The 14995-nt window shown below is 36.3% G+C and overlaps 1 protein-coding gene across 3 annotated transcripts in view; it reads right to left on the bottom strand.

The window, feature by feature from the left end:
* Sec24AB (Protein transport protein Sec24AB) overlaps positions 1-14995 on the bottom strand; it is a 290512-nt gene that overhangs the window by 163150 nt on the left and 112367 nt on the right. The gene's annotated exons all lie outside the window — the stretch shown is intronic.

Raw genomic sequence — 14995 nt, 5'->3', positions numbered from 1 at the left:
CTTACATTTTTTTCCATATTCTCTCAGACTATTTACTTGTTAAGAACTTTTGATATACTTCCTTCTTTTCTATGACTGTCTCTAGCTTTCCCAGTCAGCCAGGGAGTTTCTATCCTTCTAAACGACTTCACCATATACCTCTCTGCCTAAATGAATTGTTCTTTCTGAGGCTGCTAATGAGTCCTGCCTGAAGGTTTCGTTCTCCTTTTCAAACTATTTCATTTATAATGCATAATACATGTATTTGAGTCTAGTTCACTGCTGAAAGTTGCTTCACTTTGATACTTTTTAAAATGTTTGTATATATATTTTTCTATTCAATATGAAATTTATTTTTATCCTGCTCAAAACTGAATTATGGTCACTTGCTATACCCAATTCCCTGCATATTTATATCCTGAACAAGTGTGAAGATTGCCATCAACAATAAAATGGTGAATATGACTTATTTCCAGTATTCTCTCTCCACATGAATTTGTGCACTTCATTAAGTTGGAACATGATATTAGTAATGACTTCATGTCCTGACAAGAAATCAATAATATATACTTTTTTATTATTATTAGTCTTGTTCTTTTTTCCCCAAAACATTTCTGTTTGTGTGATATTCACATTCTACCCTGTTATTTAAAACTCCAACAAAGACTAATTTTTCTTTTTTCTTCATGTCAGCTGCCTTCTCTAATGACCCAAAAACTCTTCTACCTCTTCCTTAGCATCTTCTGTCAGATCACAGAAACAAATAAGTCTTACTGCCGATTTTGATGTTTGCCCACATCACTACTTGAAATTCCCAGTTCAAGAAGATTATCTTTGCGTTTAGTGTTTAAATACTACAGCTATTCCTTTTCTCTGATCATTACTGTTATTATAACATCTTGTATTTGCTATTTATAAGAATTTCATCTGTCTTCTTTTTTTAGATACCAATTACATCAACATGGTACTTCATTCTTTTTCATTAATATTGCTCATGTTGATGATAACTATCATGAATTCTGCAAACGCCGAGTTTGTTCCAACAGTTAATATTTTACTTGTTTGCCTAGTTTCTTGAAGAAAACAAAACAGGCTTTGTTTAACTAGGTGATACCAAAGGGAGCATGACAATTTACTATGTACCATCATTGAAATACCAATACAGAATACAGTTTGGTCTGCCGAAACACAAAATGTCAGTCCATTCTCTAGAGATTTTTGATAGTTCTTATGTACAGTTGCTAACTTCACTTACAATACTGTAAATGGTTACAATATCATCTAATTGTGTAATATCACACGACTGTACTCAATTCCCTATATCCCCTGTATGGAGTTACTCTTTGCCTATCAATTCCAAATAAGTCCTTACTGGATTGCAGTTCAGGACGAACTAGATTATTAACACATTGTTCCCTAAAGATATGCACAAATTTGCATGGAGAGAAGAAGCAAGGAATAAGAAAAGTCTCACTGACTATGTCATTCTTGATAGTAATATCTTCATGTTCGTTCAGTATACAAGAAATGAAATTTTGAGCAGGATAAAGCAAAATTGAACTTTGTAGTGAGAAAAATATATAAGAAAATTTTAAAAAGAATGTGAAGAAGTTTCAGAATTGGACTGTAGACTCAAATATACAAATATTATTCAAAAAAGATGAAAATTTGAAAACAAGAACCAAACCTTAAAGACTTTGTGGCAGACTAAAGAAAACATTTACTGATTCAGTCTTTGAAGCAAGTGATGAAGTTGTCTGCAAGGGTAGAAAAAAACAGAACTCCATGGTGGATGTGTGAAGTTAAAGAGGCAGTCACAGAAAAGAAGTATCAAAAGTATCGATACATATATATCGATACAGAAGTATCGATATATATGTGTGTGTGTGTGTGTGTGTGTGTGTGCGCTATCGGAGAGCTCCTGAGAGATTTGTGTTTTTTGTTGATTTATTGGTGTTTTGGATTCAATTTAATGGACTTAAGTGTGTAATTTTGGTATATTATTGGAGCTTTATTAGCGTGGTTAGTGTACTAAAGTGTTTTATAACATAATCTATGTCAGGAAGTCGCCGCTAGATGAATTCGTAATGTGTAGTGTTCGTGCAAGCTCCAGATAAGATAAGTATCATTTTCAATTATCGATACAAATTACTTAATATTGTGTAGTTTTGTTTTGTTTGCCTTGCGTATTTTAGTGCGTCTATTTTTGGTGTGTTATAACGTATAATTTGACAAAACACGTTGCAAATAAGGATGGCACCTGTGCGAAGGAAAATGGCGGCCAGTAATGAAGGTTCGCCATCGTTATCAAAGAACGGTAGCATAAAAGAAATGAGTCAGTGTACTAGCTGTGAAATGTACGCTTTGCGGCGTGCGGTCGGAGTATGGTTAGATGATAATAAAGGATTAAACGTGTGTAGAAAATGTAGGGAGAATGAGGAATTGAAGTGTATTTCGGATCGTGAGTGTGATATTTTTGTCAACCTTCAGAATGAAGGAAATAGGGATATGACAAGAAACGGCAAGGTTGTACATGAAAATTGTGAGAGTGTGAATGTAGAAAGTGTGAATGATAGTATAAATGGTTTCTCAGAGAACAAAAAAGATGAGATAGATGCATTGAGTGAGATCGCGTTGTGGAATAGTGCGATAGAAAGAGCAAAACAGCAGCTAGAGTGCATGAACAAAAGTAGACTGAATGAACCAACCAATAATAAAAGGTATGACAGGAAAAATAGACGTATGAATGTGAACATGAACAAAATGAAGGATAGAGTGCTGTATGGAGACTCGTTAGTACGAGGTGTGTTAGTAGAGGATTTGACAAAATCTTACCAACCTGGTGCGACCATAAAGGACGTAACTGCGCCTATTAGAGAGCAAAAGGAAAGGGTGAAAGAAATGATTGTTGTGGCAGGTACGAATGATTTGAAAGGAGATAAAATGGAAATGATAGAAGACCTGAATGAATTGTTTGAGGTAGCAAAAGAAAAGAGTGAGAGAGTAAGAATGATTAGTCTTTTGCCACGGTATGACAGTGAAATGTTTAAAAGGAGGGCTATAATTGCGAATGACTTTATGCATGGGTTATATGACAGTGAAATGTTTAAAAGGAGGGCTATAATTGCGAATGACTTTATGCGTGGGTTATGTATGACGAGTGGTGTGGAATTTATGGATGTGTGGAGTGAGTTTGATGGGCGAAAGGATCTATATAAGATGGATGGCTTGCATTTGAATGGTTACGGTGTAAGAAGACTTGAGAAAGTGTTGCTGAATGTAGTGGATGTGCAAATTCAGGGAAACTAGATTTGTTAGGGGGGGGGGAGTAGAGATACAGTCCTTATGGAGGCAGTTGAATGTAAGAATGAATATAATATGCCAGAGCAAATAAGGACAACAAATCTGAGTGGGATAGTTAATATAAGACATCAAGGTAGGGTTGGGGCTAATGGGGGTCTTAAATTCATGTACACTAATACTAGGAGTATTAGGAACAAGAAGGAAGAGTTTTTGGCCATGGTTGGCACTTCCAGACCACAGGTTATAGGTATTAGTGAAACATGGGTGACTGTAGATGATATAACTAGTGGGATTGAATGTGATGTAGTGTGTTCAGGAATGACAGAGAGAATAAAATGGGGGGAGGAGTATTGTTGATGATAGCTGATGAGCTCCAGCCAAGGAGAATAGAAGTTGAATTGCAGGATAGAGAAAAGAGCACATTTGAGGCCATTTGGTGTGAGATTGTCGCTAGCAGAACTAAATATACAATTGGGTGCTGCTATAGACCAAGTGATGGAAAAGATGGTGGTGACAGTATGCACAAGCAAATAGAAGAAATGGGTGGAAGGAGGGTGATTATTATGGGAGATTTCAACTTTGGTCGCATTGATTGGAGTGAGGAGAGGACACACGGGAGGAAGGAACTGGATTTTATGCGGTTATTAAGGGATAACTATCTGCGACAGCATGTAATGGAAAATACTGGGGGTCAGAGAGTGCTTGACCTAGTAATTACATCTGAGGATTTGGCTGTAACAAATATGACCACATTGCCACCAATCGGTGAGAGTGATCATAGGGTCTTAACTTGGGAGGTGGCTAAAGGTGTAGAATTTTCAATTAAGACAAGGTACATGTGGAATTATCGGGCTGGAAAGTATGACATGCTTAGGAGTTTGATTGGTTCAGTGCCATGGCATGTACAACTGCAAGGACTAGAAGTTGATAGTGCATGGGAGGTAGTTAAGAAGTGCTTGCATGAAGCAATGGCTGACTGTATACCTAGAGTCCGAATAATAAATCAACTAGGGGTTAAATGGATGAATAACACCATTAAGCTTGAGTTGCAAAAAAAGAAACAACTATGGAGGGAATTTAAGGAGAAGGGTGACCGGCAGGCACATGAACGGTATAAAGCGCAGGCAAGAAGGGTGACGAGTATGGTAAGAAAGGCAAAAAAGGATTACGAAAGAACATTGGCCATGCAGGCTAAAGAGAATCCTAAACAGTTTTTTAGATATGTAGCAAGTAAAAGGAAAAATATACATGGCAGATTGATTTTAAAGAATGCTGATGGTAGGGAGGTAACTGAATCAGTTGAGTTACTGAGTGAGCACTTTGCAAAAGTATATCATCCAGGTGGTGACATTGCAGAAACGAATAAACCAGTAGATTATACGGGAATTGTGGTTAATGAAGTGGAGGTGAGTAGTCTATTGCATAACCTCAATGTCAATACATCTGTGGGATTGGATGGTATACCAGCTCGTGTTGTACAAAAAGCAGCTAAAGAATTGTCAGTACCCTTGACTATTTTGTTTAATTTGAGTCTCGGGTCTGGGTTAGACCCGAGCGGGTGGAAAGAGGGGAAAATAGTTCCACTGCATAAAGGTGGTTCCAAGACTGCTGTTGTAAATTACCGACCGATTAGCATATCAGGAATCATTGTCAAGGTCTTAGAGAAATTAGTCAAGAAAAGAATACAGGATTGGATAGATGAAAATGGGATATTGTATGGGGGACAACATGGTTTTGTGAAGGGTAGATCATGCCTCAGTAACTTGCTCACGTTTTATAACACAGTGACGGCTGAACTGGATAGGGGTAATGGGTTTACAGTGATACTACTGGACCTTGCCAAGGCCTTTGATAGGATACCACATGGAACCCTAATCAGTAAACTGGAGCAGATGGGTATAGATATAGGGTTGGTGAGATGGATAAGAGGGTGGTTGAAGGAGAGATATCAAAGAGTGGTTTATTCAGGAGTGGAGTCTAAAAGACGTCTTGTGACTAGTGGAGTGCCACAGGGCTCTGTTCTTGGACCACTGCTTTTCAATTTGTTCATCAATGATATTGGAAAGAATCTGAGAGGAAGTGTTCACTTGTTTGCTGATGATGCAAAGTTGGGTAGAGCAATTGTGAGTGCATAAGATGTCAAAATTTTACAGGATGATTTGGATAGTTTGGAGGACTGGACTAGGAAAAATGGATGTGAATTTAATGTGGCAAAGTGTAAGGTTATGCACTTTGGGGTGAAAAGAATAGCAGCAGTATATCGCATTGGTGGAATCATACTCCAGGAGATTGATGAGGCCAGGGATTTGGGAGTGTTGGTGGATAGGGAGTTAAAGTTTAGGGGGCACATTGCAAAAGTAACTAAAACAGCTCACCAAATCACTTGGCTTCTGAAAAATACTTTAACATGCAGAGACGAACAAGTTGTTGTTCCTCTGTATCGAGCCTTGATAAGACCCCATCTGGACTTCTGTGCCCAGCTATGGGCACCAGGGTTTCTTCGTGATGGGGAGGAAGTGGAGAGGGTCCAGAGACGAGTGACCAAGATGATAGCAGGTCTGTGGAATGAACCTTATGAGAATAGGTTGAAGATTTGTGGGTTGCAGAAATTGGACGATAGGCGAAGGAGGGGTGATATGATTGAGACATTCAAGTTACTGAAGGGTTTTTATAAGATTGATCCAGAAGATATTTTTGAAAATATGACTGGTGGTGGGAGGACTAGGGGCCATGCATGGAAGCTGGGCAAGAGCGTGGTTGACAAGGGTGTTAGAGCTGGGTTCTTTACTTGGAGAGTGGTAAATGAGTGGAATAAGCTTCCAGAGTCTGTTGTGGGTGCTACGACTGTGAATGAGTTCAAGGCAAGGTATGATAGATACTGTGTGAATGTTGAATAGTTGTTCTTGACATGATGTTAGGGCCTCCCTCGATGAGTCTGTCGACTCCTTGGAGTTTCCCGGAACAATAATAATAATAATAATAAAAAAAAGTTCCTAGTAAGTAAGCCAGGGAATGCTCCAATAGAATACAGAGAAAAATGTAAGAAAGCAAAGCAGTATGTAGACCCAGATAAACAAATGTCATAAGAAGAATTTGGTAGGAATATAAAAATAAAATATTAGGGAGTTGGCAGAATGTTCTGGAGACTTAAAAAAAAAGTTAGAAATGGAGGCTGTAAAAGGAATCAGAGAATGATAAAGGTTACTTGAAGACTACAGACATATATTCTCAATGTCTAGAGTAATTATGCTGAATGAAAGTTATGAAAATTATTCAAGGGAATGAAATCTGAAAGTACAAATCAATAATTCATGCAGAAAAAAACATCAAAAACCTGATGTGGTTTTTGATGTTTTTTCAGATAAATTAATGATATTCAACCAGAAATGCTTATAGAGGTACAAGTTTTTTTGTTTTTTTTTTAAATGGCTATACTTCAGAAAATACAGTCAAAAAGTCAAATTTCAAGATGACTGAAATACAACTCTCATAATATCCATCTATAAAAAAGGGATGTGACAATGTCAAAATTAGAAGAATTTTCTGTTGCAATGTTCAAGATAAGAATTATGTAAGTATATTAACAAAAACTGTGTGAGAACTTTTAAAAATAACAAGCTGAATTCATGCCATATAGGATCAGATTTTCACTTTAAACTGATGTGAAATCACAGAAATATAATAAGGTAGTTTATTTGTTCTGGAAAAAGCATGACAAGGTGTCAAGAGAAACATTACTCAAAATACTATACTGAACATTATATTGAGTAAATATGTCTGTATTTGAGTTATAAGTGAGCAGTAACATCTTCCTGTACCTCCTTGAGTAGATACTGAAAGATGTTTGATGAAATTCAGATGCAAGACACAGGTGCTGTTTTGCATGTAATCTATATGGATAACATTATGAACAAAAGCAGCATTAGGCCTGATATCAAAATTGGATGTTAATCTCAGCTCTACTTTATGAAGATGTTATAATCCAGTATAAATCTGCAGGATTCCTGCTGTAATAAATTTTGCATGGATATAAGCAATAAAAAGACAAACACTACAAAACTAGGCAGGAACAGCAGGAACACTGAAAATACTGCATCCAGGAAACATAGAAAAAAGCATATGGGAAACATAGAAAAAGTAACATATTTCAGCTATTTAGGAACACTTTTCTGATGGAGATGGCAAGTTAAACACACAAACAGACAAAAGAATAAGCAAATTTGGCTGGTATTTTATATGGAATAGGAGAGAAATTATTCAAAACACTAAAGCAGCTATATAAAGGGACAGTGTTCAAACCAAATTTAACTTATGGATCTGAGAGTGAGTTTAGAAATAAAACAACTGATCAAAGACTGGAGACACAGATATGTAAGTCCTGAGAAAAATTAGGGAAATGAAAACATATCATCAACTAGAAGCATATTAAGAAGGAACTTGATGTCAGCAGTGAGAATTGAGTAAAGCTAATCTCAAGTGGTATTGTCACTAAAATAGGATGATAAAGGAACACTTAGCAAAACAGGAGTTTTATGCTAGGATGACAGGAAAAAGGTCCAGAGTAAAACCAAGATTTAGATGACTGATGCATCCAGAAGTGCCTTGAAAGACTAATAAAATCGACAATACTGGACTCCTGACTGATATGATTAATTTGAATGAAAACTGTCAATATGAAGTTAACAATAATGTAAAGTTTTCATGTATAAGGGGGACCGGAAAGCAATCAATTATTTTTAATAGTTCATTTTTAGCAGATTGTTTTTTTTTAAATAACACATAAATTATTAAATTTGATTTTTATTTAAATATTAGAATTACTTTTTTATTTAAAAAAATCTTTTTTTTTTTAATATGGCAGACTTTAAAGTTGAAGAGCAGCATTTATGTTATTGTATACTGTTTTTGTTTCACCAAAAAAAGAATGCTACAGAGACTACCAAAATCATTTGCTCAACTTATGGAGATGTATTGAAGGTTAACAAATGTCAGCGATTTAGGAGATTTGCAGAAAAAACTTTTGATCTCTCTGATCGTCCTCGATCTGGAAGACCTCTTACTCAAGATGACGATGCTCTAAAGACTCTCGTTGAATCAGATCCACAACAACCCATACAAGAATTAGCAGAGAAACTTAATTCATCATTGTCAACTGTCCAAGAGCACTTACATAAGAGTGGCAAGGTTCTTAAACAGGGTGTATGGGTACCGCATGAACTGTCAGACAACAATAAAGCACAGAGACAGACGATTTGCAATTCATTGTTGCCCACACAATAAAATGAACCCTTTTGGAATGAGTCGTAACTGGTGATGAAAAATGTGTACTGTATAAGAATATTAAATGCAAAAACAGTGGCTTTCTCCAAATCAAAGTTCAATTCCAACACTAAAGATGGACTTCATCCACAAAAGGTTCTGTTGTGCATTTGGTGGGATATTCATGGAATTATTCATTACAAACTCATGGAACAAGGTAAGACTATCACAGCAGCCATCTACTGTGAACAATTAGAGTGACTACATCAAGCATTGTTAATCAAACGTCCTGCGCTAATTTTGCAGCAAGATAATGCAAAACCACATTCCACAAGAATGACTCAAGAAAAAGTTAGACAGTTAGGATGGGAAATTCTACCACATCCTCCATATTCGCCGGATATTGCTCCTGGTGACTATCATTTATTCAGGTCCTTAGAACACAGCATAAGAAATAAAATCTCCAGTTCACAAGATGATGTAGAAAGGAGTTTGATATCATTTTTTGCCACCAAAGAAAAAACTTTTTTTCAAAAAAGTAATTCTAAACTTAGTAGATCATTGGAATAAGGTTATAATTAACAATGGTGATTATATAATTGAATAATGTTAATTTTTTTCTTTAATAAAATTTATATTAAAAATGTAGTCAAAAAAATTGATTACTTTCCAGTCTCCCTTATACTACTATCATAGTATCCTTATCCTCTACACTCTTTTACAGTAAATATGATTCAGGATTTGATGACAATGGTGAAGTATAATGTAATAATCCGTATACCACCTATCCTTAATTTAAGAAATGAATGATTAAGATATTCATTGTTAAGTAAAATTAATGTAGAAGACATAGGAATCTTGCTTCTGTGATGAAGATTATTTTCTTAAATTTATTTTAAGATGATATGATAAGTGTTTGGGCAAAAATCTTCTCAAGAGTGTCAGAAACTGCTGTTGGATTAGCAACTGTACATCCATTATGTTCAACAATTCAAATATGATGGGTTGCATATCCTCCATCTTCTAAATTTTACCTCAGATCCCTTTGGAATGTTGGATGATCTGGTTATAAAGGTTGTGTATTGGATCCAGGATTCCTTTTGGTTCTGATGACAAACATATTGTGCTCAGGCACATGTACAGGGTGTTCGGGATAAATTTGACAGTTTCGTAAGGAAAAAGAAAATCTTCTTTGTATCTATTAAATTTAATGAATTGACAAAAAAACATTACAGGCAGAGTTAATTACAATACTATCAACAAGATTTACTCAAAATAACCACCATTAGCATCGATCACAGCTTCAATTCTGCTTCGAAACCTCGAACAAGCTGATGCTACAGTCTCCTTGGGAAGGGCTGCAAAAACTGTTTTAATTTTATCCATTAACTGGGCTTTTGTATTACTGGAAGTGCGATTGGTGTCTTTTTCAACTGCGCCCCATACAAAATAATCCATGGGGTTAAGGTCAGGGGAGTTTGGAGGCCAAACATTTGGACTGGTGAAGTCGTAGAAATTTTCAGACAACCATTTTTGACTTTTCCCAGAGGTGTGGCAAGGGGCCGAATCCTGCTGCCATACATACGGCCTACCATTGGCTACCCTTGTTATCCAGGGCTTGACTACAGTTAGCAACTCCACGAACAAAGCCCGAATTCCAATGCCAGGGTTCTTCAACACCTGTTCCTGCAGATTTGCGAGGAATTCTGCTGTACGAACGCAATCAGATCGTCTGCTAGGGATCTTTCTTCTTGCTACATCCTCGTAGTCACCATTGCAAGTCTCTAGTTCATGCCTGATTGTTTTTACTGTATTCAGGGAGCATTGGGCAGCAGTCGTAATATCCTTATTTTGATGGCGGGCACGAATCATCATGATACAAGTTATTCTCTTCCATGATTCAGGTGGGTTCCAGCTATCCATCCTTTCTGACATCTTGTATATGAATGAAGAAGGGTCCAAACTTTTAAATGAAGAGAAGTGTGTGTTAATACATGTAACTTACGGAAAAATATAATTAATTATAAATATGTCAAATTTATCCCGAACACCCTGTATGTTTAAAAATGATAGATTCATTGTATCTATAGAAGATACTCCAAGCTTTATTCCCAGCCTTCCTTGGCAACTCCACTTCAGAACAGAGACTACACAACATCTATCACCATTCCATATATATATATATGGGGCACATCTGAAAAATTAACAAAAACAAGGTCCCTTATAGTTGCAAGCTGTCCTACTATGGCCAAACAAGCGGGACAGTCAATATCAGAATTTCTGAACACATGGACTACATCCGATTCCATCATTACAGTCAATCTGGACTTCCTGAACATGCTTTAACCACCTGCCACAGGATAGGCCAGAAGACAGTCACTCTATTGCACTGCAGCAAATGGAAATATGAGAAGCTATTTCTGGAATCTGCAAACTCTGAGAAACTTTCCAAATCTCTACAAATTTGAGTGCATGAAACTGCCCCAAATTTGGGAAGCACTAATCCACAGATCTTCAGCCCAAAGCCAAAACCACCTAATTCAGCCCACTAGGAGGTGCCAACTTTGGTTGTCATTTTTCAGTCTTATTTACTCAGTATTAGTGCCTGCATACACACATTATTCAGTGATCCCTGATGATGGCAATTTTGCTTTAGCAAAATACTGGAAGTATTAATTAAAGTTATTATAATTAATATTCAGTATACATTGTAATTTCTTCAAAAATAGTAGTTACAAATAACCAAAACATAAGCCTTTCTACCAAAATCTTCCAGCTCATGTTCCTCTCTCCGAATATCATTATTTTAGTTTTTTCAATGTTCACTGACCCATGACTCTTTCCTTCTTTGCTTAACTCGCTCTTCTTTCTAATTTTTCATCTTCTTCAATAATAATTATCATCTGCAAAACATTATTGTATCTTGAACTGAAATTACCCTTATATTCTCTTACATAACATCCCTTGTTTCTTGCCAAAAGCATGATAAAGATGATAAAGGATATTTGGTCTCTTGTCTAGAATCTTCGTGTCTTCCATGATTTATCATACCAGCCTCTGCATTATCATTGACATTTTTCAATGGATATATCAGGTTTCTGTCCATTCCACAAGATGAAGTACAGCCCCATGCCACTTTCTGTTCTATGCTGTCCAAAGCTTTCTAAAAGTCAACAAAACAAACATTAATATAGTAAAACTTGTCCAAGGCAGAGTGTGAATAAGGAGGAAACTTGCTCAATGTGAACAAATTATATGGTCCCGGCCACAAGAATAAGCATTACAGTTATTTATTTTGTATAATGCGGAATCTGCCCAACGCGGAAACGGAAAGCAATATTTGAAGAATTTATTAAAAATTACTTGTATAAAGCAGGAAGTGTTTTAAAAATACACCTATATTTATTAGATTTTGCCACTTGTGTTGCTTTTACTGTTTTGTTTGAGAATTAATGTTGGTCAGTTTCCGGTAAATCATTTCAGTAACATTTCAGTAACCTGAATTTCAACAAACCAATCAGTTCATTTTTTGCATCATGGCTAAATCGTACGTGGCATTATCACTAAACGAAAAAGTCAAAGTCATTGAAGCTAAAGAAAAGGATAAACTTTCAGTACAGGAAATAATGATGCAGTTTAAGTGTGGCAAAACGCAAGTATAGAACAAAGTATACTACCTGCCATTGTCATTTGGCTGCAAGGAAACAGTCGAATGAAGAGGAAGGCAAAGGTTATCGGCAACGAGGAAATCAACACGGTAGCGTGGGAGTGGTTCACGAATGCAAGATCAAAAAACATTCACATATCCTTTCCAATGGTCCAAAGTAAAGCTCTCGCAGTAGCCAAATCTCTTGGGAATGATCAGTTTAAGGCATCTAGAGGATGGCTGGATAGTTTTAAGAAGAGGCACAATATTGTATGGAACGAAGTCTGTGGGGAATCTAAAGATGTGGATAAATAAAAGTGTAGTAGTGAGTGGAAACCAAAACGGCTAGAATTGATTTAACCATATGAACCTAAAAACATTTACAATGCGAATGAAACAGGATTGTTTTTTCGAGCATTAACAACAAAATCACTCGCAGTTAAGGGAGAAAAGTGTCCTGGGGGCAAAATGTCCAAAGAAAGCCTTATAGTGTTATTGTGTGGGAATATGGTGGGAGAAATGGAAAAGCCTCTCATGATTGGAAAAGCAACAAAACCAAGATGTTTCAAGAACCTGAAAATTAATAATTTATCAGTGATTTGGAGAAACAATATAAAAGCTTGGATGACTGTAGCTACAATGGAAGAGTGGTTAAACATGTTTAATGCAAAAATGAAGAAGGAAAATAGAAATGTCACCCTTTTTCTTAACAATGCTACCTGCCACCCAAAGGTAACACTTTCAAATGTGAAAATCGCCTGGTTCCCAGAAAATGCAACAAGTGTATTACAGCCCTTTTTTATGGGTGTTATTTACACATTCAAATCGCACTACAGACGATTTTTGATGCAATCTTTGATTTCGAATGTAGAAGAAGCCGATAGCTCTTACGCATTAGCAAGATCTGTATCAGTTCTGGATGCTGTGAATTGGATTGGGTTGGCAGCGAAGAAAATTAAAGCAGAAATATAAAAACAAGTGTTTTGCTAAAACTGGGTTTGGGGAAAGTGATGTGGCAGGTAATTTGGAGGAGGCGAGTGAAAACATTGCTGCAATATCCAATCTCTGCCGAGGAAAAGAACTTTCCTGTGATACAGAGAACTTTGTTTGGAGTGATGACCATCTAGCCACACATTACAGTTTTGAATCTGCTACAGCTCTACTAGCGATAAGAAATACACAAAATGAAGATGTGGAGATGTTGAAAGTTTATTTTCCACTTGGTTAGAGTATAATAAATTTAGTTTAATCCTTTATCCAAGTGTGAGCAAACAAAGTTTGCGCCTGAAAGTATCTTCAGGACTGGGTTAAGGTGGTACACACCAGGGCAACTCGTTGCAAAGGTGGAGCAAGCTACCAACACTCCTATCCTAGTATCTCCTATGATGCAAAACACATCTATGTGTTTTGCATATACTAGGATAGGAGTGTTGGTAGCTTGCTCCACCTTTGCAACGAGTTGCCCTGGTGTGTACCACCTTAACCCAGTCCTGAAGATGTGGAGGATGAAGAGGAGGAAGGAGGGGAAGAAGCAGCCGGAGAACAGGATATTTCAATGAAAATTTGTACACATGAACAGGCCCTTCATTGCATCAGTGAAGTAATGTGGTTTGCAATTGATTCAAACTCTTCCAGCCTTCTTGAACTATTGTATACAGTTAATGACTGCATTCAAAAAGACATGATCACAAAAAAGTGGAAACAAGTTTCTTTGTTGGATCTGTGGAAGAAATCTCAATGAGTTGTATATTGGAAACATGTAATGTGCAGTGTAATAGAGCATTAATACTTTAATGTGTTATTATTATTATTATTATTATTACTATTATTTTAATAACATAGGTCTACAAGTATCACCTACTTATAAGAGCCAGCACAGCCGATTTTCACTCATAAACAGGTATGTACCATAATGTGATTTTAATGGATTTTAAATTTTTTTGCAATTTTGTATAATGCGGAAACTTGGCCAATGTGGAAAATATATTTAGTCCCTTGCGATTCCACTGTGAACAAATTTTACTGTATTTTGATGTAAAACTTTCTCCACAATTAATCTTAACATTAATATTTGGGGCACAGTACTCCTGCTTTCTCATCTAGATTTTCTTCCATCAATTCCCTTATTCTTTGTTAATATCACATCATAGGTACTTTGACAAAATGACTCATTAAAGTAAATGTTCTGCAATTTTTACAGTTCATTTTGCTTCCCTTTTTTTTTGTGAATGGGTATTAGAAGTGATCTTGACTATTCTTTTTGTGATCCTCTTCATTCCATGCAATGTTACATAACTAGTGTAGTCTGCCTATCGTTATCTCTATACCATGCTTCAGTATCTCCTTAGTAATCATCTCATTATTCCCATGCATTTTATAGTTCTTTAGCTGCTTTACTGCCTTTAAAACCTCATCCCTCAGTATATCCATCTCTTCCTCTGTGCTTGGTGGTGATATTTCCTTCAATTCATTAATTAATCCCTTTCAGACCTCAACACCTCTCCATGTCTTATAGAACTGAGCAGTATCTTGTCCATCGATCTCTCTCTCTCCACCCTATTTCTTCTATGTTCATCAAGATTTCATCCTTTTCATCTTTTATGGTTCTCTGCTTTTGGGCTCCATTTCTTGATGTTTCTGATTCATCTGGTATGCTTCTATTGTTCTGGATTTACTATAGTATTTATTGATATTCTCACACTGCTCTAATAGATTTGATATGTTCCTTCTATCTACTTCATTACATTTCATTCTATACTACTGTTCTTCTATTTCAACAGAAATCTCTCTTAATCTTAAAAGTTCTTT

This window comes from Typopeltis vanoorti, chromosome 14 (genome assembly GCF_054136105.1).
Source record: "Typopeltis vanoorti isolate ZY-2024b chromosome 14, IOZ_Tvanoo_1.0, whole genome shotgun sequence".
Taxonomy (NCBI): Eukaryota; Metazoa; Arthropoda; class Arachnida; order Uropygi; family Thelyphonidae; genus Typopeltis; species Typopeltis vanoorti.
Note: the sequence above shows the minus strand (reverse complement) of the source record. Positions and strands in the feature narration are given on the sequence as shown.